Source organism: Gossypium hirsutum, chromosome D01, assembly GCF_007990345.1.
Source record: "Gossypium hirsutum isolate 1008001.06 chromosome D01, Gossypium_hirsutum_v2.1, whole genome shotgun sequence".
In the NCBI taxonomy this organism is placed as follows: domain Eukaryota; kingdom Viridiplantae; phylum Streptophyta; class Magnoliopsida; order Malvales; family Malvaceae; genus Gossypium; species Gossypium hirsutum.
In genome coordinates, this window is record NC_053437.1 from 51,846,310 (window position 1) to 51,852,445 (window position 6,136).

The 6,136-nt window shown below is 38.3% G+C and overlaps 1 non-coding gene across 1 annotated transcript; it reads left to right on the plus strand.

Annotated features, from left to right (window-relative positions):
* The first annotated feature begins 4,386 nt into the window (after positions 1 to 4,386).
* LOC121214288 (small nucleolar RNA R71) lies at positions 4,387 to 4,493 on the plus strand. The gene has a single exon (XR_005909872.1). It is a non-coding gene; the product is annotated as a small nucleolar RNA R71 (small nucleolar RNA).
* Positions 4,494 to 6,136: the final 1,643 nt, after the last annotated feature.

Here is a 6,136-nt window from a genome sequence, read left to right on the forward strand (position 1 = left end):
TGTTTCTCTTTCGCGAGCTTAAGATCCAAATTAAGCTGTTGAAGGGCCCAGTAAGCTTTGTGCTTTAACTCCAATGGTAGATGGCATGCTTTCCCAAAGACTAACGGTATTCTGTAAGCCCATACAGAATCATCTAATCTTGTGGACCAATCTCGTCAGTTCGGGCAGACTACATTCTTAAGTACGCCTTTGATCTCCTTATTTGCCAGTTCAGCTTGCCCATTTATCTATGGATGGTAAGCTGTTGCAACCTTGTGTTTCGCTCCGTGTTTGTCTAATAACCATTTTAACCAATTGGTCACAAAGTGGGATCCTTCATCACTGATGATAGCTCTTGGGGTTCCAAACCTTGTGAACATATGCTTCTGCAGAAACTTCATCACAACCTTAGCATCGTTTGTCGGATATGCCTTAGCCTCGACCCACTTAGACACATAGTCTACTGCTACTAGTAGGTACTTGTGACCACAAGACGGAGGAAAAGGACCAAGAAAGTCAATACCCCATACATCGAACAACTCTACCTCAATGATGTTTGTTCGAGGCATCTCATTTCCGTTGGTGACATTTCCAACCCTTTGACATCGATCACAGCTCTTTACGTAAGCATATGCATTCTTGAATAGTGTTGGCCAAAATAATCTAGCTTGCAGTACTTTGGCCGATGTACATGTACCTTCGAAGTGTCCCCCACTTGGAGCTGAGTGACAGTGGTATAAAATCTCTGGTATTTCATCTTCTACCACGGATCTCCTGATCATCTAATTGCACACTTTTTAAACATATATAGCTCTTCCTAGAAACAGTATTTCACATCGTGAAGAAACGTTTTCCTTGGTTGATACGTCTTATCAATTGACATCAAGCCACAAGCTAAATAGTTAGCAATATCAGCAAACTAAGGGGTATTATGGACATGATTACCTTCAGGATATGTTCATCTGGAAACATCTCCTGAATTGGTATAAGAGGAGAATTCCCTTCTTGTGGCTCCAATTTGGACAAGTGATCTGCTACTTGATTTTCGACTCCCTTTCGATCTTGAATTTCTAGATTGAACTGTTGAAGTAGAAGTACCCATCGGATTTGCCTTAGCTTAGCGTGTTTCTTCGCAAGTAAATACTTAATTGTCGAGTGACCCGTATAGACAGTCACTTTGGTACCTACCATATAAGATCAAAACTTGTCGAAAGTAAACACAATAACAAGTAACTCTTTGTCTGTTATCGTATAATTTAGTTGAGCTCATGTTAGGGTTCGACTTGCATAGTAGATGGGATGAAAAAAATTGTTCCTTCGCTGGCCCTAGATAGCTCTAATTCTAAAGTCACTTGTGCCACACATCAATTCGAATGGAAAATCCTAGTCTAGTGTGACGATTATGGGTGTCGTGACTAATCGACTCTTCAAATCGTTGAAGGCTTTTAGGCATTCCTCATCAAACTTGAATATAGAGTCCTTCTCCAATAATTTGCATAAGGGTTTAGCAACTTCAGAGAAGTCCTTGATAAATCTTCGATAAAAATCGGCGTGGCCCAAAAAGCTCCTAACACCCTTTACAGATGTTAGAGGTGGGAGTTTCTCAATAACATCTACCTTTGCTTTGTCTACCTCGATCCCATGTCTCGTTATCTGATGCCCTAGAACAACTCCTTCTCGTACCATAAAATGACACTTTTCCCAGTTGAGTACAAGATTGGCTAAGCAATCATCGTAAGTATCTTCGAATACTAAAAAATCATCCATAAAAACATCCAAATATTTCTCAACCATTTCAGTAAAAATAGACATCATACATCTTTGAAATGTAACAGGTGTATTACATACACCAAATAGCATGCGTCTAAATGCAAACGTACCGTACGGACAGGTGAATGTCGTTTTGTTTTGATCTTCTGGTGCCACTATAATCTGATTATACCCTGAGTATCCATTGAGAAAATAGTAGTAATCTCGTCTAGCGAGTCTATCCAGCATCTGGTCTAAGAACGACAAAGGAAAGTGATCTTTCCTAGTTGCCTTGTCCAGCTTCCGGTAATTGATACAGATTCTCCATTTCATAACCATTCTAGTCAATATCAACTCGTTGTTCTCGTTCTCTATGACTGTGATACCTCCTTTTTTTGGTACGCACTGGACCAGGCTTGCCCATGAACTGTCTAAGATGGGATAGATTATACCCGCATCTAACTACTTGATGATCTCTTTTTTTACTACGTCCTTCATGATGGGGTTCAGTCTCCATTTTCCATCGTTCATCCCTTTTTTGCCATCTTCCAGGATAATCTTATGCATGCATACAGATGGACTGGTACCGTGCATATCGGCTATGGTCCATCCGATGACCTTCTTGAATTGTTTCAGAACTAAGATAAGTTTCTCTTCTTACTTAGTGGTCAATTCTGTTGAAACAATCACAGGCAGGGTAGAAGCATTGCCTAAATAAACTTATTTTAAATCAGAAGGTAATACCTTAAGTTCTAATTTAGGTGGCTCCTCGATCGACGCTTTTGGTTGGAAATAGTCCCTCTTTTCTAACTCCAAAAATTCAAAATGGGATTCCGGATTAAATCCCCTTTGATTAGCTTCTAGCAAAGCTAAGTATTCAACCTCCTCTTCATCATTTGGAGGATCCGATGTCAAAATTCTTTCCAGTGGGTCCTCAACACAGTTGAGTTCCTTCTCCACTATTAAATCCTCTAAATCGGACACTTCAGAGCAATCATCCATTGTGTTAGGAAATCGCATAGACTTAAAGATGTTAAATGTTACCTGATCATCCTGAACACGCATAGTGAGCTCGCCCTTCTGCACATCAATAAGGGTCCTTCTTGTTGCTAGGAACGGCTTTCCTAGGATGATTGGTACTTCTTTGTCTACTTCAAAATCTAGAATTACAAATTCAGCAGGAAAGCTAAACTTATCTACACATACTAATACGTCCTTGATTTTTTCTTCTGGATGTGCTAAGGATCGATCTACTAGTTGAAGCATAACTGTAGTTGGTCTAACTTCTCCTATCCCGAACTTCCTAAATATTCACATAGGCATCAAGTTGATACTTGCACCTAAGTCACATATTGCCTTACCATAATATGTTGCTCCAATGTTGCACGGTATGGTAAAACATCCAGGATCATTTAATTTTGGGGGTAGTTTATCTTGAAGATATGCACTGCATTCCTTCGTCAGAGCTACCGTCTCAAATTCTCCAAGTCTTAATTTCTTAGACAATATATCTTTCATGAACTTGACATAGTTCGACATTTTCTCAAGTGCCTCAACCAATGGGATGTTGATGTCCAGTTGCTTGAGTACGTCAAGGAACTTCTTGATTTGAATCTCCTACTTCTGTTTCTGAAGTCTTTGAGGGTAGGGTGGTGGTGGTTTCATTACTGGGACTGATTCTGGTTCTTTCGTCTTTGGCAGCAATTCTGCATCTAACGACATTGTTAGTTTATCAGAATTAGATGGTCCTAGGGTTACTTTGTCGGGTTTTGCAGATTCTGGTACTAGTGAAACTGGAATTTCAACACTTAGTTGAATTTTTCTAAATCTTAAGTATCAGCTGGCTCCTTTTCAACTTTGACAGTGTTGGGCTGTACTGTCTTTCTGCTCCTCGATGTCAATGCTTTACAATGTTCCTTCCCCAAATTTCTCGGATTCTCCATGTCACTAGGTAGAGCACCTTGTGGTCGGTTCCTGAGTTTAGTAGCAAGCTGGCTCACTTGATTCTCTAAATTCCTTAGAGTGACATCATTTTTTTACCATGTATGCCTTCAATAGATTCTCTAAGTTATTGGATGGTTCCGCTTGGGTTAGTTTATGAACTTGTTGGGGGAAACTAGGCGGCTGAGTTGGTCTAGGTTGGGCGTAAGTATTACTGGTTCCAGCCCCTTGGTTACTCCAGGAAAAATTTGGGTGATTTCGCCACGATGAGTTATCAAAGTTAGATTGCAGTCCTTGCCTCCCTCAGTTTTGGTTTTGGTTACCCATGTAATACATGGATTCGGGGTTCGATGGACATTCTTCAAACAAATGTCCTTCCCCATAATACACACAGACTATATTCTCAAATTGGTTAGGTGGTTGGGCTTCAAAATTGTTAGACCCATTAGTGGTAAAATTCTTAAGCATTGAGGATATTGAAGATACCTGAGATGCGAGTGAAGTGAGAGCGTCCACTTCATGTATTCCAGGGACTCATCTTCCTGACGCTGCTCGATTGGTTGGCCATTGATAATTGTTTCTGGCAATCCTCTCAATAATTTTGTAAGCCTCATTATAAGACTTAGAAAGGAGAGCACCATTAGCAGAGGCGTCCACTACCATCTCGTGTGAGCGTTAAGACTATTATAGAATGTCTCAAGTTGAATGCAATGTGGGATTCCCTGATGAGGGCACTTTCATAATAATTCTTTTTACCTTTCCCATGTCTTATGCAGGGACTCATCATCCATTTGTTCGAAGACAGTGATCTCATTCCTCAACTTGGCATTCTTGCTCGGCGGGAAATACTTCATAAGGAATCTCTTGGCTAACTCTTGCCATGTAAAAATGGAGTTCGGTGGCAATGGGTTCAGCTAGGCACGAGCTCTATCCCTTAGCTAATATGGGAATAGCTTTAGTCGTAATGCATCTTCGGGTACTCCGGCTAACATGAAAGAATAAGTCACTTCCATAAATAGTCTTAAGTCAAGATGAGGATCTTCAGTAGGCATTCCACTAAATTGGCCCACAGTCTAAAGCATCTGGAACATGACTGGCTTTAGCTTGAATTGTTGTGCCTCAATTTTGGGTCTCCTAATACCTGGATTAAGATGGTTAAATACTGGCACGGCATACTATCATAAAGCTCTATCCCTATCATCAGCAATAAGGATAGGATTCTGGGCAAGGTTTGCTCTGTTTCCTTGATTCATATTCTCAAAGTTTATTTCTTTGGTCCTTCTCTGGATCGCTTGTCTTCTTTGCTGTCGAAAGGTTTGTTCTATTTCAGGGTCCACAGGGAGCAAGTCGATAATCTGGTCAATACTCATAAACACCTAAAATAATCATAGAAAGATTATGTAAGTAAAGATTTAAACAGGAAAATAAATAAACCAAAATGTAAAAATAGATTCACAAATAATGACATTTTTTTAAAAAATAGTCCCCGGCAACGGTGCCAAAAACTTGGAACAACGAAAATGTGCAAGTGTACACCATCGCAACAAGTAATAAAATGACAAGTAAATGTCAAGTTATCGTACCCACAGGGACTGTAAAAAGGAATATTTATGAAATTAATGTTAAAACACTTTGGTGATGGAAAATATTTTGGTCTAAAGATGAGTAAAAACTAAGGGTTAAAAACTAAGTAAAAAGGTTCTAATGCATGATTTCAAATAAGGTTTAATCAAGATAATATAATTGTGTTGGATAAATTACATTCCTTTAACTTAGAATTATTAAACTTATGTTATACTGCTACGAACAAATTCACGACAACTCGGTAATTTGCTAACTACTGCTCATACATACTTATTAAATTAATCAATCTCTTGAACATTTTTCAATGTCAATCCAAGCGATTAATCAATCTTCACAAGCATATAAAATATCAAGTGAGGTAACAGATTATTTCTACCGTGAAACAGTTTAATCACAATAATCTTGCAAGTTATGCAAGGCATATGTATCGCCAAATACAATGCTAAATTAAATTCAGCTACCTTAGAATAATAAACATGCACTGATTAAGTATTGTGTCGATTAATTACAATTTCAATATGATTTAATAACTAATTCATTAGTTATCTAAAAATTATAATTTGCAAAAATAACCTAGGCATGATTTTACTTAATCAAGCATCTTATCGAAACCTATAACAACACAAACACAATTTCAATAATTCAAGCAGACAAAATATAATCAACCCAACACAGATTAAATTCAAGCTAGATTGATTAAAATAACCATTTCAATAACATAAATATTCATAAACATGTTTGTCAAAATAACAACGAAATTTAAAGAGGTAGGAAACAATATGCAAATTCGGTGTTTCTCTGTGGCTTGACTGATTTCTCTGTTCCTCGTTCTCTGTAGGGAGAGTAGGGTCGCAAACCTTTATAAGGAAAGAAATCAATGAAA